The 26,395-nt window shown below is 36.1% G+C and overlaps 1 long non-coding RNA gene across 8 annotated transcripts in view; it reads right to left on the bottom strand.

The window, feature by feature from the left end:
* The window catches only part of LOC116241965 (uncharacterized), a 343,284-nt gene that overhangs the window by 11,343 nt on the left and 305,546 nt on the right, over nt 1-26,395 (bottom strand). For all 8 annotated transcript variants that reach the window (XR_016458826.1, XR_016458829.1, XR_016458827.1 and 5 more), the window contains one exon: nt 23,165-23,234. This is a non-coding gene — a long non-coding RNA (uncharacterized LOC116241965). The remainder of the gene's footprint in view (nt 1-23,164; nt 23,235-26,395) is intronic.

Here is a 26,395-nt window from a genome sequence, read left to right as displayed (position 1 = left end):
AGAAATCTGCTAGAAGGACTGAAACAGAGATTCTTAAATCTGACATGCAAATTTCTGAATGTGCTCAGCCAGATCTTCCAATTACCCGTATTTTTGTTTGGCAAATTTATGGTTGCCTCTACCTGAGGGTTTGGGTAATTACGCTTATCATCCATAAGGTGTTTAATTATGCCAGTTTACATTACCCAAAGTCCTTTTTGTAAACTGTACCACCGAATGCTCTGCGGTGGGGATGAGCAACTTTCTACAGCTAAGTTGCCAGTCCTCACATACTTTTCCCGCATTTAAGATAGATCTTGTCAATAGAAACTGAACAGGGAGCCAGAAGCTCCTGCCATTTAAAGATGAATGATGTTGCCAATCATGTTTTTGGCAGACTCCTGCCCCTATGCAAGGCAGCAGGGCATTTAATCTGCAGCATACACTGGGGCACGTGCCAGAAGAAGAGGTCCTTTCTGATATTCCACCTGGCCTCAGTCATTCGCTCCTCTACCTTGCTTGTACTGACATTTGCATCTTACAGCTGCATCATAAAGCAGACTAAGAATCTGATCCAAAAAGTAAGCCAGGAGAAATAAAAGATCAGATTGCAGCAGGATCAGTCCCTGATCTAGCTCATTAAACAGGTACACAAACTAAGAGCCAACTCAGAAGCCTGGTAAAAATGCATGCCACTGGCAAAAGGATGGAATTCTCCATTAGGTGCCAACCTGAACTTTGGCAAGATATAAGTGGCCCTATACCTGTTTGGAGCCAGGCAATGTGTGAGACTCTCAAAGTCACCTCTTTAGGACATTGAGAGTCCCCATCTTCAGCCTATGCACTAATCTTACTATATAGCCAGGCACCCATATAGAACCACACAGTATGGAATTAAAAAAAAAACTATCAAAAGCAAAGATGTAAGACTGTATTGCAGACAGACAAAATAGAAGATACACCTAGAAGTGAAAAGACTAGACCCTCCTGGAAGAATCATGTAGAAAGTGTTCAAAGCGGTCAGAACAGTAAATAAGATATTAGCAACAGTCTGCTAATACATCAAGCCTACAAATAAATGTGATTATAAGCAATTAACAGTCATTATACAAAACACAAAGAAGGAACTCAGAGATTACAATACATCTGAAATGAAAATTATGGTAGAGTTAAGGATAGTTGCAATAGTGGAATTAAAACTGAAATTACATCTCTGTCTTTCAGACACTATGAAAAAGTTCATTTTAACTTTGTGAAAATGCCTGCTATGTACTGTATATATATAATTACTTCTACAGTTCTCTCCTTGCATGTATCTCATTCCACTTATCCAATTTAGAACTGTGTTCTTAGTAAATTATTTACAAAGGTAAAATAGACTGGCTTAGGATTTTCATAATGTCCATTATAGCCATAAGTCATTCAGAGAGAATCAATAAATTGTGTGTTATTTCCATGTAGCATATAGCATTTTGCTTTTTTTTTTTTTTTAATTTGGTAACATGCCTATCACTGATGTGCACTTTTCATTGGATTTTGATGTATGAGCACACACCACAAGGCAAACATATGCCTTTTCCTTCACAAATAAAGTGCCATCAGACGCTGCATCCATGTTTGTAAATCATTTTGTAGATGATGTGTTCTCACACGTGCAATCTGAGAGCAACAACATAAGACGAAACATATAATTGTGAAACATATCACATCTATTACTTATGAAAAAAAAAAAAAAAGGTGGAGCAGCACGATCCACAGCTAGGTCTATGTTGTGTGCTGAATTCCTAAGCAGAACATCACATCATTATATCTAAGCTTCACAGCCCAGAAAAGGACCATGTCTTTCTAGGGATTGTAGTATCTACAAGATCATCAGAAACCTATGTGATGCGCACATGTGATAGTCTCTGCCTTGGAACGCACCAGCTGGCTGAAAGATACCAACAATGTATGCAACGAGACAGTTTAAAAAATTATTGCACATATTAAAAGAAAAGACTGCTAAACAAATCTTTTCAAGTCCACCCTAAATTTACATTTAAAATAGCCCCCAAAGCATACCTTATTTTTTCTAATGTAAGTTTGACACAAAGTATTATCTTAAAGCAAATTACTTGTACATCCTGGAAGGTACATAACTTTCAGCATTGACCAAGGAGATACAGGTATCCAAGCATAAAGGAATCTCTGATTGTAAGATTGCAATGATATCTTGAAAGGCACACTTTCCTCTAAATTATCAGAGAGACTTGAAGAAAGTAGAAGCCACAGTTTCCACTCTAACTACTACTAGAAATCCTGCTGTATGAGCCTTGAATTTGGATTTCCTGGGTCCAACATTGCAGCTTAGAATAGCACCCAAGGAAACCAAGTAAATCCTTCTTAATATTTCCGTGTTCTCCATGAAGAAGGGAAAGCTGCAGTGCATTTAAAAATATATACTTTTGCGCCAGTAGATTAGATGCCTGCAATAGGTAAAATGAAAACTTTTAGTCCTTTATTTAATATTTTAAAAAAAAGGACATAATAGGTTTCGTGCACAGCCCTCCTTGATCAGCTTCTACAATCCTGCCTACATGTGGGTGCCAGTGTAAGAGTATGGACAAGACAAGCACAGATGATCTCAGTAAGAAAAAAATACGCAGTGTCTGTGAGGAAAGACAATCACTTTGGGTAAGGAAGCTTTGGATAAGGGAGCTACCAGGTGGGAAAAATGAAATAGTACAAAGTTGTAACAACCTATTTTAAAGAACTGATGGAAGATGGATGGAGGGTAGAGGAGGTAATAAGATAACAGCATAATGCATTGTTGTTATTCTATACTCAATAAAGCTTTCCTGTTTCTCAACTCCTCTCTGTTTTCCATGGATATTATTACAGTGTTTTCAAATGTACTTTGCAATTGTTTCATAAAGGTCAAATTCCACACTATGTACGTAGTTCTCTCCAAAAGTGATGCCTCCTATTTATTTGGAAACTACAACAGCAACAAAAAACACAATAACACTATTTGATAGAGCAAATTCTCAACTACAAAACACTCTTTTTCAACACGCTCACCACCATTAGCAATGCATTTTTGCCAGCAATGAACAAGAGCCTGCATGCTGCTCTTGAAACAATCTGTCCCAGTGGAGGTGACCCTCTGTTGCTGTCACCACAGTTGAAACGCACCACCCATTGTCTCACTGTGCTCACATCCACTGTTTGGTCTTCAGAAATGTTCAGCAAGCATCAACGAATGTCGATGGGTGCATTTTTTTTCTATATAAAGAAATTCAGTGGTATATCTTTGCTCCATAGCACTTCCATGTCAGAAACCATTTTGTCAGACTACCCCTCTGCTGCCATCTGTCACACAGCAACAAAATATAATGGAATATTGATGGGAAGGTTCAACCTCTACTGCCAAACCACCAACATCTGCTTCTGACATCATGGGCCAACATAATAAAAAGGAGGCATTACTTTCAGAGAACACTTCATACAGTATCAGTAGCATTAGCCACAGTGTGAAATTTTTAACCTTACTTCTTTGCTGCAAGGAATCTGATATTATCTATACATGAGCTACCTCATACAGTCAGCCCCTGAAGCTTGCGGGGCAAGGAACCCCCAACCCCAGAACTCTGCAAAGAGAGAAAAGTAAAACAAATTTCCTGATGCTGAAATCAGGTATTTGAAATACATTTGGGGAGCCACTCCTGCAGGTGATTCTGATAAAACATAATTAAAACTGATTGTGTCCTACATGGTATAAAATGCATAAATGACTATGGCTTTATAAAACCATTATTCAGCAAATGTGAGATTCTGGTTTTTTTGTCTTGTTTTGTTATTGCTTCTAGTTAGACAGAAGCATACTTCTTTATGGGTATAGACACTCTAAGTGTAATTATTTGAAAAATAAATGATGAACCTTTCTTGTGGACCTCAGATGAAAAAATTCAAGCCTTCCTAGGTTGCAAACAAGCTCTGATCTACTGAACTGAGAAAGTCCTCAGACCTTACAAAGTGGTTCAATACAATGCAGAAGTGACAGACTGATTTGCTAAATAAATCTACCTCCAAGAGAAGTGTCACATGACCTTTTTCCATACAAAAGGAGTACATCAAGCCTTGATTATATTCAAATTTTTCAAAATTTAAAGCAGTTCAGCCTGACAAGCAATGCCATTACAATGGCTTCATTCTTTAAATTCAGCAAATGAGTCAACATGCTTTTATGTTATTCGGTGGGAACTAACAGCAAGAGGCAAATAATACCAGAGGACAGGTTTGTAACCTCTACCTCTATCAACTCTTACAGGTTTCAGTTGTTTAAAATTGTCTTCTACACTCTGATCCTACTTTAACTAGTGACTTCACAGCAGCGACTTTCAATTTTAAATACCATGAATTTACTCCTCACTAAATGGCCAATAAGCTGCACTAAAACATACCAAACATCTTCCCCAGATATGCAGGGAAAAGTACTTTTTGAGCTCTCTCTAGTAACTGTAGATTATTCCCCCATTCCTAGAGTAACAGTGCCATAAATGAAAACTAATAAAACAATAATCTGTTCATTATTAATCTCATGTCTTAACATTTACCAGCAAAATACATTTTTGGAAAAGGAAATTATTTTGCATCTCTTGAAAACCTTCATCCCTTTGGAGGAAAAGAAAACAAAACAAAAAGAAAAAGCATTAAAAAAAGCAAGGAAAGACCATAAAATATGAAGGGGGTACTCTACATTCATCAGCTGGAGCCTCAGAATGATTATTTGTGTCCAGGATGGCATGTCCGGGAATGTTTACACACTGAGTTCCTACAAGTTGTATTCTACTCTTAGAAGGGAAGAAATTAATTTTCTTATTTTCTACAATGAATACAGGATTTTTCATCCAATTTCTAAGAGTTTCACATATGATATGAATAGGACTGGAGTTAAAATCCACAATACATATGTACATTGCAGCTTATTTTGCAAAGTAACAAAACAGATTTCATAGAGCTGTCACATTTCTGTCACAGAGCACCTTTTCACTCCAAAATAAATCAGCTAAAATGATCTCAAGCAAATTATTTTTCTGTGCAAGCCTATTCATGTTCATCATATAGGTTAGACCCACTTCTCCATTTCAAGACTACAAATAGAATTTACTCTAAGCATCAAAGAACTCCAATGCTATTCCCCTGCATCTACTATGGGAAAGAGCAGTACCTGAGATGACACCGAGAAAGGAATTATGGATAAGTACTGACTGTACTAAGAACTAGTGGAGGTTAATAGGAGGAAATCTTAACATAGGATTAAAGAATCTCACTGTTACTCTAAAATAGTCCTGACATCAGGACAAATCAGTGTTGAAATAAGAAGAATAAAGATTGTCAGAGGATGCATGGAAATAAAATCATCATCCAATATGTTATAAAAGATTTATCAAGTTGACTGAAACTGGTAATGTTTTAAGTGACTGTAATTAGTAAATTTTTAAGTAAGCATATGCACACCATACATGAAATTCAACAGTTTTTTCAAGAGTCTTTCATAGCTATATCAAATTGGTTTTTTAAATTTACGTCTGTACATAAGCAGTCTGCACTGAAATGAATTTCATCCAATCATGGCAGAAATGACTGCCACCGTGCCATTAGCAGCTCTAAAAGAAGTACAGGTGGAAAAGCAGAGTGAGTGCTGTCAGTGCCAGTTTGGGGAACAAAACCAATTTGCACTTTACAAATGAAACAGGGAAGATCCCACACTGATCAGGAATTAACACAAAGTAAACTAATTGCTGGGGTCCTCAATGTCACAAATAGAGACCTTATTTTACTTCACGCCTGGGTATACAGATGTTATCAGAACAAGTTTAACTGCAGATAACTGAACTGTTATTAAGTATTTGTTCAACAGTACCTTGAGAGAAAGTTTTTGAAAAAAGAGAGGTCCATAAAAACTGATTAATTATCATGGTAAACATTATAGAGAATCAGGAGAGAGAGATAAAAAAAATTCTGAATGCCTTTATTTTGGATAAAAAATGTTTAAAAGTTAATTTTAAATTTTAGAAGAATAAGCTGTAACATTAGCAGGATTTAGAAAATACATGGAAAGTGCAATGCTGAAGAAGTGATCACAGTTAACATAAACTCTTGCACTTCTATTTTAATATAACGGTAAAGTATTGAGTAGTATATTCAGTAAGCCTTAGGGCAGACAGGCTGCAATAGATATTTTTTCTACATAAATTTGATTCATGGAGATAACCAATATACAAACTATAGCAGAATATTTCCTTTTTTGCCTTGATTACTGAGGCTCTCACCAAAAGTAGCCGAAAGTGAGATATACCAGTCATAACTTTCACTTTCTCGTTATTACCTGCAAAATTTTGATAATGTCAGAAAACATGTGAATTGTAAGTATCGACAGATAGGAAAGAAGGACCTCAGAGAATCGCAGCAGTTTAGTGGTAAAATGGAGTTTTGCCTGCGTTGACAGGGCTTGAAAAGAGCTAGCAATAGCAACATGGTGAGAGTTCTGCTGTCTGTCTGTCCAGGGAACAGAAGCATTAAAATATTACAAAATGTAGAAGAGAACAAGAAGTATTTGAGGATTAAGAGGACTATTTAATGACAATAGAACGATGAAACACTTTTAATTTTCAAAAGTACAGTTGTTTGATGAACAGCATTAATGCACTTTTCTCCTAGAAATCTGTTTAAAATAGTTTCTTATATACAGATGTGTTTATTGCATGTTTTCATTATTCTCCACTCATATTCAATTTGCAAGTACACTGCGTAGAGATCACTGCTGTGATTGTGTGACTGCTCATGTTAAGACTGTTATGTTTTCTGCACAAATATGTAGTTTATTTGATTACACCATATGTAATTTACTATTGCCCTTACCTTTAAACTCTATGGAGACACAAGAAGCATGTGACTAGCAGATGCAGAAGAGTCTGGCTAACTACAGGTGTAATTCTGTAAACTGTAACTTTGCTAAGTAATAATTATAATATAAGCAAGGAACAAGGACTACCCACAGAAACTCCTTGGCTGTTTCAACAGCAATGCAAACAGGGTAAATACTGCCCCATGGAGAGAACAGCAGGATATAAGTACTTAGCTAAAATCTTCACAGATACCTTCCTCCTCTGGATTTCTGGGCCAGCATATGAATCTGTATGAGATTCTTAGCCCTTTAATGGATGATCCTACAAGCACTTGAATTTCATTTAGCTGCTGTCTGCATCTAAATTGTCCTGTTGAATGAAAGCACCTACAATTTCGAACCTTTCTTGCAGTGACTACAAGATATTTAATGAAGAAAATGCACATTTTTCACAAATTTAAAACTGGCATCTCCTGCCTTTCACTGAATCTTCTCTTACTGTTTTACTTTTTGGGAAAAGATACAACAAATTTGGAAATAGATTTTCACTCCTTTTTTTCTCTCCTTTTGGTCATTATTCACCATCACAGAGGTCAGAATAAGAGATTTTGCACTACATTCTGCGATATGAAATGTGTGCAGATCAATATTGCACAGAAAAGACCTCGTTGCAGTTCCTTCTTTGTCTGTATCAGATTTGTTTTGTTTGGATGATTTTTAAGGGAAGAGAATGGAAAGGCTGCCATAACCTTAACAGAGATCATAGACTTTATCAAATTTCCTACAATGACTTGATCTTTTTCCCTGGTATTTTTAATTTGTTTAGAACACAACATAGTTCATAAATAGTTCAAATTACTTCTTTCAGTGCTTGCTGGCTTTCCTGCATCACTACTGAATTTCATTTGACATTGTGTCATCCATTGCTGTAGTTCTGCACGTTCATTTTTCTAGAATCATAAAATGGTCTGGGTTGAAAATGACCTTAAAGATCAACTAGTTTCAACTCCCCCACTGTGGGTATGGTTGCCAACCACTATACCAGGCTGCCCAGAACCACATCCAGTCCCTGGCCTTGAATGCATGCATCCACAAATAGGGTATCCACAATCTTTCTGGACATATTGTGTATAGGACTTGAGCAACATAGCACATCATGCCATTTACAGATGTTGCCATCTCACTGCCTATCTTTCTTTCCAACTCATTAATACATTTACCAGTTAACAGCCCTCCAGGCATGGAACAATGGAGCATACCACTGTACTGGTTTTGACATAGAGGAAGATGACTGTATATTTTTACGTTAGATTTTGTCATCTAGCCATTTTTACCTCATGACAAGGATTTTCCTACCCCTCAGTGACTACTTAGCTTCATTAATTGCTGTTCCTGTGGAGAAAGCATTCGAAGACCACGAAATTCTATTGGCTTTTTAGTTCTTTTGCAAGAGCTTGTTTCAAAAAAAAAAAAAAAGAAAGAAAGAAAAAGGCTAGTAGAATATTGAGGAATTCATTTTAGAGATAGATTTGGTAATTGCAATATTTATATTAGTATTTTACCACCTATGTCTAAATATATCTTCTTCTAATTCCTATTCCTTTCAATACCCCCAGAAAGATACATCACAGGATTAATCTGAAACATTTCCAAAAACTAGCCACAGTATTAGCTTCTATTCTGTTCTTCAGTCCAAAAAATATAACAACAACATCTAAGTAAGAAATATTCAATTCTTTATCATATTGTTCAAACAGTAATTATGTCTAATGCAAAAAATTAGCAATGCTTTTCCTCTCAGAATATAAAGAATGAGACCTTTTAATTACATTAGTATTAACACACAAGAAAAGTAACTGAGTCCTTCCAAGGAGAATCAAAATCCACATGCCTAGACTTTTGATTGCAAACTTGCAATCAAACTTTTGATTGCAATTCTTCTGAACTTATCTTTTCTATATTCATGGCCTGTAAACTTCCCAGCTGATCCCGTCCCACTTATGTGGCAAACATTATTCCCACCATAGTGGGATTCTTGAATTTCATATCTGAAAAGTGCAATTTGAGAGTATCTCACTTTCTGCCACGTACTTTCAAGAGTTAAGAGAACACTACTCTTTGAAGAGTAGTGAATTTATTTGAATACTTTGAATTTATTATTTCTAAGGTACAGAACAAACAATTCACAGCTTGCAGAAAGTGGGAGTAAAACAAATGTAAGCCAATTTTGAGCCCTCTTTATCCTGGACTGCTCTGCATCCCTTCACACAGTGTAGTGAAAATGACCTTAAAGATCAATTAGTGTTGATCCCTTCACACAGTGTAGTCATCTCTTTGAGTCTGCCTAGGTCCTAGAGAGGATTGCCCATGAACTCCAGTAGTGTCTGACACTTTGTGATGCTGCCACTGGGTTCTTCCAGCTGTGCCCTGGCATGCTCTGAGTGCCCATTCAGTCTGGAAAACAGCCTAATGGCCATTTCCTCACTCCCTGTGGCAAGGGAAACTCTTCTCCAGACAGACTTAGGGCTTTTTAGAGCCATATCTGGTTGCTGTTGTGTTTTTTTCCATAGAACAGGGGGCAGGTGAAGAGAAAGAATAGATGAGGTTACATGTTGTGGGCATGTTCATCTCTTCACCTTCTTTAATAAGAAGTCAATGCTGCAGATTACTTAAAGAAAAAAGTTTGAACTTTTCTGTCACTGGCTAACCTTCCTTGCTCATATGCCATATTCCTGTCATCTTAGACAATGAGGATCAACAAAACCAATTTTAGTATTATTTGTACAGTCAGCTGTACTTTCAGGATCAACTGAGCCTCAGTACTTGAATTTCAATCTGTGCTGTTTATTTAAAACATCTTCATTACGGCAGTCTTGATATATGCATATATTATATAGCTTTTAATATTTATGACAATGAAATTGTATCATTAAATGTATGCTATTATTAAATATATGATATGGATTATTTTCAAGAAGGGGCAAGCTGCATAATTACCATATTGCAAAATACAATATGAAAGCATCATACTGATAAAGAAAACACATTCTAATGTGATAGATGGCCTTCCAACTATGAGATGGTGCTTTAGAGCATAGAGGACAAATCTCTAACATAGTGTCCAGAAAGAACTTCCACGTGCACCTTTTGGAATAGTGTCAGCCTTGTCAAATAAGAAGGCTCATCTCTTGAACTTGATGATGATAATGACATTTAGCAGAAGCATAGACAAACTGTTGAATCATTCTGAGCTCCTGCTTTTTACCAAATCACAAAAAGATGTCAGACACCAAGATACAGAAATGTACATGGAAAGGCATTAAATAGTTACTTGAAAGGGGAAAGACACAAGGACTTTTGCTTTCAGAGTAATAAATTGGAACGCTTTCCTGAATATAACTTTCCATTTAAAGGCTTCAGTGTAAGGAAGATTACAGAAGTTTGAAAGTATATGCCATTTTGTATTTTTTCACCTATTCTCTACTTCCAGGTGTATGCATTTGAAAAGCCTTATACATGAATGTATTTTGTTTAAAGGCACAACAGGCTTACATAAGTGCCCAGTGAATTTTTCACAATTCTGTGAATTTCAGTTCTGGAAGTTAAGCGCTACTTTTCTTCCACATTCTGATTATAGCAATATTTTAAAGTGGATGCTATTGATGCTATACAGTTGCTGTATATGAAGCTGGGCTATATTTAGATAATGGACTTTATCTGACAAATAATATGGTTAATAGAAAGACAATAGTCTAGATAGTTCACCAGCAAACATTATGAAAGAGATTTACAATTTGCTTTTAATATTGTAATTATTTGCCTTTCCCTTGTGATTTTTTCTTGATTAATACTCCAATGCTGTTGTGCAGTTTCAAATGAACACTCATATTTACACTTATTGGATTACGTTATTCAGAAGCTTTTAAGAGATTTAAGGACTTTTGGGACTGCCCAGCCAAATATCATATCACTTCAGTTTGTGTTACAAAGCTTCGTATAAAACCAAAGCTTTGAGGATACCTTATAAGAAGATCAAGGCAATGAAATAATTGTTTTACAACCACAATAAGAGTCTGTTTTGCTCTTTAGATATTTAACTTATCATGTAAACTGCATTATAGCCCTAAAATTTATTTTGGCAATACATGTAGCAATATGTAATAACATTTGATAGCTCATAGCATAAATATTCACATTTTTTTGTTGTGTTTTTTGTTTGTTTCTTTGTTTTTTAATGGGATTGCAAAAGTAGCTTTCATGTATAGAAGAGAGGTGCCCACATTCTCCTCAAAAAAAGAATCTTGATGGAAATCTTCAAACTCTGTTTGGATGCTTGTGAATACAAAGAGTTCAGTAACAAAAATAGCTAAGTTGAGGTCTTGGTATCTCTCAACATAGATGCTGCTGTTCTAATACATTCCATAAACTTCAGATACTTTCACAGAGCTGAAAAATCTGAAGCAGATAAATTTTCATTAGGGTGATGGAAATTTATAATGACTTGATCAGTTTAGTGATATTTAGGGAATTAATGAGTTATTCTGTTAATATGCATCATATGGAACTGCTATTGCACTCTGGAATGGGCTGATAGACCACAATTCTATGTCTGGAAGTGATCAGCAGCCAGTAACTTCATTCTCTCTTAAAGCACTTAGTTTTAAAAGGAAAGAAGTTCTGTAACCTCAACAACTCTTCAATGCGTGGTTTGAATCAGAAATATTGCTACTCCTAGCACCACTGCACATACTGTTCTTATTCACACAAATGTTTAGCATTCTTGATTCTAACTAGGAATTTCCCTAAATTAAGTTCTGTGGTAACAGGCTGAGGATTAATTACAGCTCACATAAGAGCTGGAGTTATCTTTGTCTTTTTGAATCAAGCTTTGGAGTGTTTTATATTTCTCATTTATATAAATAAATAGAGCAGAAGCAAAGGAAGGCACCCACATGAGCTAAATCGTCCCCTAAGATGACACCATGCAGTAATAATACGGCTGTACTATAATCATTAAATGTTTGTTGTTTTAGACAAGACTGAAGTAATCGGCATCATTAGATGCATCACCTAAATGTGTCAATATCAAGAAGAGTTTTGCTTATCTGAGTGGTTATTTAAGTTTATCATGAGCTTTGAAATTTGTGGGTTCCTAATACTTGAGAATGTGGGATAATTTTGAGATAGCTTCAATACATTTGGTATCCATGCTACCCTCAATTACTACTCTTCAGACTTACTATCCCTTTAATTTAGACTCTTAGTGGGATTTTTGTTTATAAAAAAAAGAAATTGAATATGCAACAGAAAAACTTATTCCCATGAGCCATCTGTTTATTAACAAATACAACATTTTGCCTATCTATCTAAACATTTAAATTTAACTCCCATGGTTAAAGATAGAAAAGCTATTAGTTGCCAAAATATATCAAAATGGATGAAGTAAAACAATGTGAAGTTGCAACATCCTCATGTCCTTTCCCCACATCTTTCAAATTCCCATTTTCCTGAATTCCTCTTCTTACATGCCCAGAGATGCTTCCCTGAGGACAAATGCAATCACTGCACTCCCAATCCTTATATTCTCTAACTGCATACCTCTTTAATTTTCTTCCTCCTCTTACATCTTCTTAACATATGATAATATATCCTTAGTACACCTTTACTCCCACACCTATCTTGCTACTTTCTTCAATTATGAATTCAGGAGCAAAATGTTTGTATTTGGAAAAGGTAATGAAAAATTACCATTAATTACTGATTATGGCTTTCCGGTTTGGACCATATATTTCTAAAATTTATAAACACACATTGATAAAGATGCAAAAAGAAATCTTATCTATAAAAAATAACCAATACATTACAAAACCAAATAATTTTCATGTCTCTGCTTTAAATAAAACATACAGTTTGAAAATAACTAGGAGACTGTGGCAGATAGCTCTGTAATACAAGTTCTGTGTCTGGTAAATTCCTTTTACTAATGAATAAAATCATAGAAAATTTCCAAAAGTGATGTTAGTCATTGCCAACTGAAGGCTGTCAAAATTGATCTTTTAGACTCCTTTTAAACTCCGTTTTACAACATACCATAAATGAGATTTAATTTGCTTTGAACAGATATTGAATATACGATTCTGGAAAAAAAAAATCTCAAAAAAAAAAAAAAGGGAAAATGTTGTCAATCCATTATTTAAAAAGTGAAGTTTAGCTATTTCCTTTATTTATTTTCTTTCTTTCTTCCTCAACCTCATTGAATCATTGCTGAAACACCTGAGTTCAAGTTCTGTCAAAAAAAAAAAAACCTCAGAAAGCTGTTTTTAGAGATTTGCATTAAATCACTGATGAAGCATCTGAGCACAAGACCAAATAAATAAAGGCCCAATCAATAGAAATGTAAATCAGCCTTGCAAATCATGTTGTCTAATAAGGATTGCCATTAAATTAGAGTCAAATCAAATTACACAGTAACAAACAGCCACTTCTCCTTTATGAGAACCTGTATCTGCCTGAGGAGTCACACAACCATGCTCTATGATGTCCCACCCTTAGATGGGCTCCCAGCGCAGGGGCTCAGGACAAGCCGAGGAGCTGTACAGCACTGCACAGAAGCCTTGAATCACAGCCCTGAGCCACTTTGGTATATCCAGCAGCTCACACAGCTAATAAATAATGCATTCATCAGACAGACCACATGTTTACTTCCAAAGCCAAAAACCCCACCTGTCTGGGAGCCACGCTCCACTCCTTTCTTACCAGCACCAGGCTGCTCGCACTCGCACAGAAACACATTAGGAGCTCCTTACAGAAGGGAAAAGAGAAGGGAAGGAGCTGCCTACACCTTCATGGGTGCATCAGGTGTTCAGATTGCTTTCTGTTCACGTTGTTGGCCTCAATCTGAACACAGCATGACACTTCAAATTGCTTTAACTTTGCTTTATTTTACAAAACACTAATTTTTCCAATCAGACACGGTCTCTAATTATGTTGCTCATATCATCTTGTTTCAGGGAAGAAATTGGGGCACTATTTTCTCATAAATGAGGCTAAGAACGTATGCGGACTGCATGTTTTGACAAGAGCCTTATAATCAGAAGCATGACATAGGTACAGCACCATGAAGTTTACGTGTTTAACAATCTGCAGTGGGGCTGCTTATTAAGAAGCCCATGGTCAAAAAGCTGTTAAGATGCCTCTGGATCAGAGATTTCTTTTCATATTGTTACCCACATGCTGTAAATCAACAGGCTGCAGGCTCCTAAATGCCCAAGTCATTTTGGGAAAACCGTAGCAACATGTCAAAATCTTACATCAAGTATGAGATCAGTTCCTGGACTTACCACTAAAATTTACAGTTAGGGACCATTGGTATACTTTTACTTCAAAATGGAAATAATAAAAGAGATACCCATACATTCTTCTTATAGCAGGGCAGTATACTTACAATATAATAACACTTCTCAAAGAACCCCTTATCACCACAAGAATCATGTACTTCACAAGTAACATCCTGAGTAAATTATATCTAAAGAGAAAAATAAATTTTTAACAAAACTTCACTGTGGCTGTACTGAGACTGCCAGCTGTGTTACTTCAGATGGACTCAGGTATGCAGTTTGGTCTTCAGATTTATGTGGGCAATAATCAACATGTACCAATTACTACTGAGAGTTTTCAGACACTGCTTTTCTATAAATACAGTTAAGAGACATAAAGGCAATATGTGAATTTAGGTGGTCTGAGCTTAGTTCTTTACCGTACACAACCTGGAAAAGGATATTTGGCAGTAGGGCTGAAGAGATTGGAAAGAGATATGGTCAGATATGTACCACTGGATAAATCTAGCCTGAACAGAGGTCAAAATTATTATTATTTGCTCAAAAGAGCAGAACATATTACTGAGTGTAGAGCTGAACATCTGCATTGGTTCACTGGTTCCCTGTATCCAAGTTCACAAAAATGTCCTCTCACACAGCTACATCTCCAGCAGTAGCTCCCAAACACAAGGATTTGGAGAAACAATTGCTGCTTAAACCAGCTTTGCCTCGTTGAATGGTGACCTTGGTACAACATTGTCAAAACTACCTTTGGTGTTCTTTTGTACAAGAAGTGAATGGGGGAACTTTTGAGCAATTTGGTCACAATTTAGTTCAGCATAGCTAAATCATTCTTTAATGAAAACTCTACATCCCAGACATCCTCCTCCACATAAAACTCTCAAGAAACTCAGGTGAAAGTGAGGGTTCAAAACACTTGCAGAATAAATTCCTTTCAACTGTGTACATTCCATCTACTTGGACTTTCTAAAGAGTGGTGAGGCTGGAGATGGAAGCACCTTCAAAAAATGGAAGACTCATGGGGCAAGCTAAAATCTAATTTAGATTTAGAACGACATCATGGATCGTCAACCCTAGACACATAAATAGCAGAGGCATATTCAAGTTGTAAGTCTTTCCTTTGTGCCCTGGTCACAGGCTACCATGGACTCCAAACCCAGACTGAACTCACACAGAGCTTGAGCAAAGTCAAACCCGTGGTCTTACTCTAAACCTACAAAAGTAGTATTACTAAATAGTTTATTGTCTTTATGAAGTTGGAGGGGCATTAACAGAGAGGACTCACGGAGGGTTTGGTTTGAATAAGATTTAATGTCTACTAACCTTATAATCAAGACACTCTTCTCTTGGGTTTCCAGTATACCTTCAATGGTCTACATTATTTTTCATTGCCATCATGGTGGCAGAAAATGAATGAAAAAAGAACCAGCAGAAGAATGTGTATAGATCAAAAGTATATGAAGGCAAAACAAGAACAATGAAGGGATCTGCATTTCCCAAATAAACCATAGATAAAAGCAGATAAATAACTCTTAACCATGCAGATAAAGTTTTAGTTGAAGTGACTCAAAACACTCAGACAATGGCAATAAATGTAGTATGTTAACTGCATACAAAAGAAAAACATACCCATCTTTCACTCAACCACAGAAGTACGCAATACACAAAGGCTGTTCAGACTGTTAGAAGAAAGGTTAGTCTGCTATGCTGTATCTCTCTCTTTTTGGTGATGCTTTTGGTGCAATGGTTGGAGTGTATCAATACCAGTCTTACGCAAGACAGTCAACCATATCAGTCAGAAAGCCTTAAATTACTGCAATGTTTAGGAGCATGCTTTCTCAGTTTAAAAGGAGGTGCAACAAAGGTAGAAGTGAGCACTGGAATCCATGGCTACTTTTTCTGTAAAGTAAGATATCAATCACATTTGCAAGAAAAGAATTAAGAGACTGGATACAGTTCAGTCCAAACAAAGTTCCAAACATATTCATGTTTACCCATGTTACGGAACAAAAGAGTAGTCATGATAGAAAAGAGAGGCATCATCTTTCAAGTTTAATAATTGTCCCTGGAATGATTTCATCAGTGCAAGCCTTGTTCTTACTGCTTCCAGAATTAGGAAGAAAGAAGAGGTGGAGGGAGCAAAACAGAGTTAAAATTTGCCTGAAATTTCCATATAAATTATATAATTTGCAATAAAATACAGCTGAAATATCCAGAAGCCTTGTACAGAATTACTTTACCAAAAGATCACTCAGATGTAAACATTTTTATTATGTGAGAAAAGACAAAGCTGAAATAATTTAATTCTTCTGTGCTATGTAATGCAAAAGCATTAGCTTTTCATTCTTGTATTTAACTATGCTATAAAAGTGATATTCACATTGCAACAGGGCCTGCCAGACGTATTTAATTTTAGTTTTATTAAAAATACCAGAAGCTGTTCTTAATAGATAAATGAATGTCATATGAAACCACATCCAAAAAATTCAAAAAATTTCAAGTGCACTTCAACTCCAACTTGATCAGTTAAACCACCTACCACAGGTCTCTTGTTGAAGAGTTTCAATAAACAAGTTCTAGAGGTTATTGTGGACTGTTGGTCATTTTTAAAGAACAGATTTGCAATGAAAACATTTTCTCAGTTTGCTTTTAAATATTTTACCACATTATTTTCCTAAAAATATACAAAGAACTCCAACCTATGTGAAGATGAAGAAGTGAGATGAAGCACAAGACCAAATACAGAAAGTGCATCAGATACAGAAAAAAAAAAAAAAAAAAAGCCATCTTATAATGACTTCTAGTTTTCACCACATAAATCTATTGGATTTTTAATAATAGATTAAAATACACTATATTAACTATATTGACTCGTATCACTTATATGTGTTTGGCTGTTCTGCACTGTTTCAACAATGCCGAATTTCTAAAAACTTGATTTACCTTCTCTGGTCAACTGGATTAATGGCAGCTTTATTCCCCTGAAGGGCTCAAAAAAAGCTGGATCCAAAACACCCAAACTTTGTAAATGCATCCAATCCACAGTTATTAAGTCAGAAATGTCTCCTTAATTATGTTTTCTTTGGAAAATGCCTTTGGATATAGGCATTCTGGGCTGCAGGCGGAAAACCAAATTCTCCCCATCTCTCTGGAATGACTTAGTTCTTAAGACAAACAGGATTTGGCATTAAAGTGGGTTTTTACCAGGCTGCAAGTTTCTGTGTTCGGAACCAGGGTTAAGGCCTTGGATCACACTTAATCTTTACCACGGAAATTGTGGCCACAAAAGGCTTGTTGGGTTGGTTGGTCAGTGCATCTGCAGTAATTAAAGCAGTTGATCTGTAGGACCAAATGCGTGCAGTGCTGAACACCTGCGTCTCCCAAAGAAACTAATGGAAGTTGTGCTTGGATCTCAGGATTTGTCCTCAGATTTCCTAGTGGATATTTCTTCTACATGTGAGGACGACAATGTTATGGCTTACTTACAGGAGCAAACACTGCTAGAAACACCCTAGATTTGGAGCATGTTCGTGTTTACCCATGTTTCAGAGCGCACTTATTTGCCGCAGAAGCAACACAGCGATACAATGCTGAATGCTACCAAACTGACTAGTATTCAAACAGTGCATTAAAAGTAAAACATGCCAGACTTTGTCTAAAACAGACAATATGTTTTATGGCTTTAAACTAAAATCACAGAAGACCTAACTCCATCCAGCTGTTCTTAATAGACTTTTTTTACCCTTTGTTTTTCATTCTCCACCTTAATCCACTTCAGAATTACCTCACAGTCCATTCATTTTTGCTCGTAACTTGATAACTCTTACCAAAACAATCTATTGTACATTACAGAGTAAAAAAAAAAAAAAAACTAAATTAAAAAACAGAGAAGGAAATTTTTAAAATGTATATTGTTTAAAGCTAGTGTTGCTGCTGTGAGAATTTGCGTAGCAACCTGTAACTGTGCCTGATAGAATTACAAATTTATCGTGCATTTGAAAGACAGATGAAACAGTCCCACATTTTCTGCATCAGTCATTTCTATTTGGTTCAGCTCAGAATAAAAAGTCTCTCGTATTTTGCAACTAATTGAAGAATTAATATAAAAAGATTGAACACCTGTTGCTCTGTTGGCGGAAAACAGCAATTACAATTACAGTGGACTTACACTATAGAAGAATATTTTTAAAATAGAAGGGGAAGAAAACATGCTGGTGACCAGGGTCTTTTTGAATCTACAGAGGATATTACAGCTTTTATTCAGGTTGTGAGTGGCCTCTGTTAAGCATCCTTGGTTCATGAAGGTCTACTCACTATATCCCTGTTTAGTCTCTGCCCCATTAAGCATTTTCTATTAGCTTGGAGTAGCTCTGATTCACTCAACATCCTCTCTCTTTCCCTTACACAATAAAATCCACTGTACATCCCTCTAACTGTCACACAGATCCTCTTTATCAATTTCCTATTACAAATATTAATCACTGAAAATAACTGCTATTAAAAAGAGACTAAATCTATTTTCATCTCCTCCTTTTATTTGTTATCTGGGAGAGCGGTTAGGCAAGCCTTACAGTGGAGTAGAAAAAGTCAAACATAGCATCTGTAAGTAACTGATTTTTTGAACAGAACTGAAAAGAGAACAATAAGCACAATATGAGCAAGCATCGAATCCACTTAAAACAAGAATCCTCAACTTTTCATGCTGCAGGAAAAAAAATGAATGCTGACAATATCAAACATTGTGTTCTGGTTGCATGCAATAAAAGTAAAGCAACAAATGCCATGCTACAAAAAGCCCTGTAGAAAGAACTATTTGCTGATAAGTTGGGAACTGTAGGATCACAGTCCGTGGTGCTGTGAGGGACAGTCATGTTTCACTCTCTCCTTGGCCCACAGGGATCTGACGTACCTACATCCCTCATCAACAGCACTCCTACAGCCACTGCACCATGGAGGCATGGCTCAACTCTTCTGCCTTTTCTCAGCAGATCTTAAATTATTTATAGGCAAAATTATTGCTATTACCATTACTAATAAAAAATGATGAAGATTTTCCCTGTTTATAGAGGACAGAATCAGTTTTTCACAGAGTGCCACTGGCTGGTCCAGGTGCTCTTTTTGTGGTGCTAATGCCTTCTATCACATTGATGGGATTGAACTCGTCTTTAAGGCCTCACGTGAAGAATCATGGCTGATAAACCAGCATCATCCTTGTCCCTTTCATTTCATACCTTCTTCTAGGAATGCCAGAACTGTGAAAAGACTCACTATCCTTTCTTTGATAAGTACTAGCTTATGAGATGTATACATCTCGTGGTTTTTTTTTTTCCTTCTTTTTTCCCCAAGATAAAGAAGATTGAAAAAAACATGAAACAGGAATGTACAACTGTACTACTTAAAACATAAACAACAGCAGAACTCCATAAGCATACCTTCATCTTCAATTCTTCAGTTCTGACTGAGATAAAATACCTTCTAGTGAATTCTGGTCCCATGTCTTTAAAAATGGTGTGCCACAACTGGGTAGCACTGGGACATTGTGCTGCCTTGAAGAGGTACCCAGCACTTCAGAATAGCTCACATAGGGCACATGACTTCTCAAAGTCCTGCCAGCTAACAAAGATGTGTTAGAATTTCAGTAGGGGCCAGAAATAACAGCAGCATCATGAGTCAGGACTCAGATAGGCTGATAAGCTGTGTCAGGACACGGATGCTGAGACTTCAGAATGAGATCAGGCTGAGAGGCATATGAATCAGGAAGCAGTGAAAACATAGGTGGTATGGCAGTGTCTTTGTAGCACTGAGTTGTGTATGTACAAAGAAAGCAAATCATAAACCCAAAGAAGATGAAGACCAACTTGTGATACTGCCCCTTGCTATCCAATCAGCAACATGCAGTATTTTTGGAAAGTGTTATAAGGACATAAATATTTGTACTTTTCCCTTTAATAATGTGCATCTGAACGTAAAAGAAAATTGAACAATCAACTTTGCAAGATAACCTATTTCTATGGAGAAAGGATAAAGCATTAAATACTTGATATTATTTATGAATTTATAAATCAAAAGAAAATTTTAAGGTTTTCTGTTAATGAAATTAAAATGATCATCAGTCTTTCCTAAGTGTCTACAGTAAATAGTCACAGTCCATTAAGACAACATGTTAGAATTGTTCATAACAGGATGCAAATGAAATAATCAAGTAATCAGGACTATTTCAACATCAATAAAGCCTCAGAGTGATTATTTTGCACAGCCATGACACAATACCTTTTTGCATACTTTCCCTGATCAGATTAAAGTGATGATGAATTCCTCGATGGCTCAAGTGTGCTCCAAGGAAAGCTAGAAGGTTGTACAGTTAACTCCCAGGGTGTAACTCTAAACCATACAACCTACTACCTCAACCCGGATGCACACAGCTTCCGACGGTGACCATAAAGTCTTCTTCACTTCTTCAGCCTTTCTTTGAAATGTGACAGCAGCCACAGGCCTATATATTTCCCATGGGGGTAGGCTTTCAGCTGTTGAAATAGTCTGCAGTTATTCCCCATTTTTTCAGATGACAAAGTATACTCTTAGACAGATTTTTCAACTAGGTAGAGATTATTTTATATTATGTTTATATGCATATAAATATATAATGTATGTATAATGTGTGTTTCTATGTATGTATTTATACGTACTTATTTGATAGGAATGATGCAACTACATTTTTTGAAAGAAACAACCATTTGTTCTTATTTTACAATAAAATTCAAATGTAAATGTAAATATCTTTTTTTCTAGCGTAATCCCTTGTAATGTTGTATTTATTAAAAATGGCAAATGGTACACCCTACTCTTCCTCACTGAAAACGTTACAATTCCCTCACATCTCTCTTTAAATTTTAATAAGATATTAAGCCAAAGGTACTTAAAGCTACAGCTGACAGAACAAGTCACTTAAATTTGAAGAAGAGGCAATAGACAAGAGAAGCATTCCAAAAACAATATATAGTTTTGTTTGAAATGCTCACTTGGGTCTGTTGTCAAATTCCACTGAAGTGCATGCTACATAAACTTTTGCCAGATCACCATACTGACACAGACCCATAGAAGCGAGCTTGTGCGGTGCGTTTCAACACAAGATCGGATCTACGGGTTTATGCCAATTGGCATCACTGATTAGCATTTTCCTTTTAAAGTTAGACACAGAAGACTTTAAACAAACAAACATAGAAAGCAACTGTAAGGACAAGTATTTGAGAGTAAAAATATTGCAATCATAAAGAAGGCTACTTAAAACTGCGTAAGTGGTGGATGCACCACTGTTTTGACTTTGGCTGGAATTAATATCCTATTGAGCACACTTCGTGTTACACATGAACTCTCAAATCGCAACAACTGGAACTGAATCATACTACAGCACACAGCCTGCAAGACCAGAATCCAAAATTGTATGTGGCATAATAGTGAACAATAAAGGTTTGTATTCTGTGCTTGAGTCCACATTTTGTTCTGCAACTTAAAATAAACATCACCCCACTAAATCTGAAATGCAATGAGGCACACTGGATTGCAGCTCTCATACAACGTTAAAAAGAGTGCTTAGCTATTTCTTCATTCTACAGGGTATCTAAGTACTGATTAACTATAACTTGTTGATTAAACAATGCCTATTAATCAAAGCAAAGAAGTTAATCTGTATATTTAATTCACTAATCCTCCCATCAATGCTATTCTCTAATAATAAGATTGCAGTTGAAGTAGAAAAGCAATCTTGCAAAACTTCAGGGTTAACTCCTACAACAAATGCTTTCTTCTTGTGACCAGTAAGCAGTGAAATATAAATTATCAGTCCCTAAATGTAGGATGTCCTACTGAAAAAGATCAGTAACGATCAGTAACGTAAAAAGGTGAGACACAGATGTGGTCTTATATGTTTTAAAGGAAAGCATTTATAAGCACTGCATCATAAAGCATAATATCTGACACAGCAGGCATAAGAAGCTGATATAAATTTAAAAACAGGTACTATAGAACAGTCGCTTCTGATTTTAACAGCTTACTGAAGTCTGTATCTGAATAAGTTTTTAATGCCTGACTTCCACTGTTTTCCACTGAAGGCCTAATTCTGTCATCATTTGTAGGGTAAAACTCCTTTTAAGAGAACGAGCGCTGTCAATAACAAAGTTTTTGAATCAGGCCAATGCTTCACTTTCTTGCAAACTGTAACATGTATTTCTGGTTCAGTAATGACAGCTGAACATTACTAAATGGACCTTTTATTTTTTAATTTAGTTGATTTAAATGCTACATTTTCCAGTATACTCTTCTGCATTTTAAAAATAGTGTCAACTCCTTTTTATTGTAGAGCAGTATGTTTTAAACCTGCTTTCACATCATACACAACGCTTCAGCATTCAAAAGTAATTATTGTAATTATTTTCTGCTGACGCTTGAGAGAATAAGTAAGGCAAACCTCAAAGTACATTTCTCCTAGTATCAGAAATAAGTATGTAGACTGCATATTTAATTTACTGAATGATTCTAGTAAGTGCTATAAAATGGCTTCTCTTTTTCTTTTTTCTTATTTGTAAATAGAAGAGGCATTCCACATTTCACAAGGACTTGATCTAGTATACTCATTTACTAGTAAATGTATTTGTTCGATAAATATACTAGTAATATAAATATAGCAGTACATGTATTTGTGAAACATATTTACTAGGCATAACAAGAGAATAACTTGTATTTTGATCTTTCAATCTATTCTAAAGCTTCATGGAAACAATAAGGGCTACCCAAACTGCAATAATCCCAACAGAAAGTAATCACAGCAAAGGTTTTATACGTATCTATAAAATGATATTTGTAGGAAGGAAAGGAAGGAAATTCTATTAAAGCTAATCTGCTTCATGTTATTGTCATGAACTTTAATTTATAACAGGAAAATTATTTAAGATCACTGTATTACCTTCGCTGGATTCTGCTCTGGCACAATTAATTTCTTCAGTTTCCTTTTTCTTTTGAAATTTTTTCTTTCACTAAAATGAATGAGAGAGAAAGATTTTGAAATAGCTATTCTATGGAAAGTGTTTCCAGAACAACAGGAAACCTACAAAAAAAATTAGAAATTATGCCTTTAATATATAAAACTGACACACTGCTTACGCCCCTCTCAGGGCCATGGGAAGACATGCTGTCAACACACACTTTGACAAACGGACGATTTCATTTAGCGTTTCCTAATCCTATTGCACCTCACAAATATTTCATTTTTAAGAGGAATACCAGAAGTGAAGAATGCTTCACAAAAATGAAGAGTTTTTATCAAATGGTGAATACAACAAGATAGTTTGGTACGGAACTGCACACAAAGGCTATGGCTTAAATCAAGAAATGTTGCAAAACTTAAGGGAATAAATACTATTAATATCACGAACTATAGAAATTTTTAAAAGTTCTTTTAAGCAAATGAAAGCATAGGCTTCTCAACAGATATAGACAGTAATGACACAGAATTATTCCAAAAAACACGACTCCAGAGGGAAGTATCACCATAAATCTAAGGAACGGTTTCTTGTACAAAATGGGTGCACGGAGGTATATGTGTCATATACATAAGATCTCCATCCATAATTTCCCAGAATTCATTGCAGAACAACAAAAATATAAGGTAGCAAAATTAGCATCGGATCTTTGGACTTACTATCAAAGCACTAATGCATAAAAAGCGAAGTATTAAAAAGCAATTCTATTTTGTGAAGCCACAAAATATTTATAGCCTTTTCATTAGACAAGCATCTATCACGAACATTTTGATAAATACATCAGAGTTTCTGATGAAAAAGACATTGCACGTTTCAAAGTAATTTCTAGCTGAAGATTTCTGTACTTTAAATATAATTTTAAAAGACCAGGAAAATAAATAAATAAAGAATCCCAAACAGATAAAAGACTGATTTGACTGAGCATTTTAAAATACGTCAGTCAAACTGAATTTTGCTACAGACTGCTCTAACTGCCAAGTAATATGTTACAAAAGACAGACAAATGTTGTAACAAATAGGGTCTACTGCTAAAGCGTCATATGCTCCAAACTTGCTTTAACTTCACATGCAGTTATCACAAACACTCTGAATGGATATCTTAAATACTGTTTTCAGCTATTCCTGGACAAATGCCGCTTTACCGAACATCTTAAAATAGTCACTGTTAAGCTGCAAGCCAGGCTTACTTCATGAACGTCCCAATAATGTGCCTTTTATTCCAGGGCTTATTACAGTGATTTCTTTGTAGTGGATTTATATACAAAATTGTAAGGAACTCATATACAAATTAACTCAAACATAAATTTAATATACTTGATACAAGAGCGAGCCTTTCCTACCGGTTAGCAAAATTTTTTCTTCCTCTCTTTAGAAACCGAAAGCATGAGTCACACTATAAAAAAAGAATTTACTTTCCTTAGCAACCAGATCGAAATACCCACAACTTTCGTAGCAAGAACTAAAGCTTATACTGAATAAATGTAACATTACAATCTTTGCTTAACTCCAGTGCTTAGCTAAGATAAAATGTGCCTAAGCGCTCATTTCCACAGATCCTCGATTTTTGTTTACTTTCTATTTTTAGCAGCATTAGCTTAAACACAGCCCCAAAAAGTTAGTTTTAAAAAAGTGTGAATGGCTATGTTAAAATTAATACACAAGGACTCAGTTTCAAAACAACGTTTAAAATGGAACAAAAAAAAAAGGAAAAAAAGGAAAAGAAGCTATACCTGATATGAAAGGTACGTTTTCACCCAGTGCCAAATTTTGCTATATTAGCAATAGCAAAACAAACAAACAAAAAATTGCCTTCTTTCTCTTTTGTTTTTACTGAAAGAATCAATCTCCTGGGCTCATTTTGCTACACTGCTTTAAGAAGCTCTAACACATCCTGATGTCTCTGCAGTGAAACATGCCAGGTTTTTTTTTGGAAGCAGGAGAGCCACTTTTTTTTTTCTGCACTCTTGTATGTAGGACAAACTCAGATTTGTTTCTTCTTCTGAGGGCTCCTGTTATTTCTCGGAAGAAGACCAGGATGCCTGTCTTCTCTCTCGCTCTTCTCGGAATTCCAGGCACAAAGCACTGCGCAAAAGCTGCACCAATCCTTGCCGCCACCGCCTGCACAGTGCGAGAGGTGGGGAGAGACCAGAAAATTCACCTCGCCCCTGTGCTGGTTTTATAAATGGGGATTGCACAAATCTGCCGAAGCAAAGGGGTGAAAAGGCAGGGTGCCAGTTTGCTACACTATGCTGCAATGAGCTCATGTTCAATGCTGTCGCCCCATTTGCCCAGTTCAAACGCCTGTTCATTAAACACGGGGAGAAAAAAAAAAAAAAGGAAAAAAAAAAACAAATCACTTTTATCCTTCAGACACTCAGGAGGGCTGTTCTGAACTACAGATCAGCAATAAGAAAATACAACACGTAGTTTAAAAATGCAGTTATGAAGTCTAAATATTCTGCTTATATTTTCTTTCTTTCTTTCTTTTTTTCTTTTTTCTATTTGGAGATAAGAAGCAGAATTTATCAGGCGTGAAAGGGACAGCCTCCTGGTGGTGTGCCAAAAAAGCCAGAATAAAGGCAAAGTTGTGCTTCAAAGCTCAATCGCTTGCTGAGTCTGGCTAAAGTCAAGTATTAAGATCCACCATTTTCTGAGCCATGTAAGAAATGAGGAAAAAAGTCAGAACGAGTGCTGCTTTCCAAGTCTCCGTTGGCACCATCACAAAATCTCAGCCGTAAGGTCACATGATGCTCTGCCAAATGTGGAGTGCATTCCCATAAACCATTCTGCTGATACTGCGAAGGCAGCTATTGTCTAGTTTAGACCCAAAGTTCAGCCCACTCTTCATTGAATTAGCTGAAAAACGCATCACCTTTGGGGGTTGGGAGCCATGGAAACGTCTACCTGGCAGGCTGCCCACTTTTGCTGCCCATCAGCCAGAGATGGGATTGTGCTGCCTAATGTAATGATGACTACGAATGTGAAGAGTCGTCCAAAGTGAATCTGATTCTCGCAAAGCCTGCTTCATTTGCACAGCAAACTCTGGCTTCTTGTCGTTAAAAAGGGGAGGGAAAGGAAAAAAAAAAAAAAAAGGCTTTACACTAAGTGTAGCAATTAAAGGTCTAGTAAACATGCCTAGTCTGCAACTTTCCTTC

Source organism: Phasianus colchicus, chromosome 1 (assembly GCF_987193195.1).
Source record: "Phasianus colchicus chromosome 1, bPhaCol1.hap1.1, whole genome shotgun sequence".
Classification (NCBI taxonomy): Eukaryota; Metazoa; Chordata; class Aves; order Galliformes; family Phasianidae; genus Phasianus; species Phasianus colchicus.
This window is presented reverse-complemented; position numbering and strand designations above follow the sequence as displayed.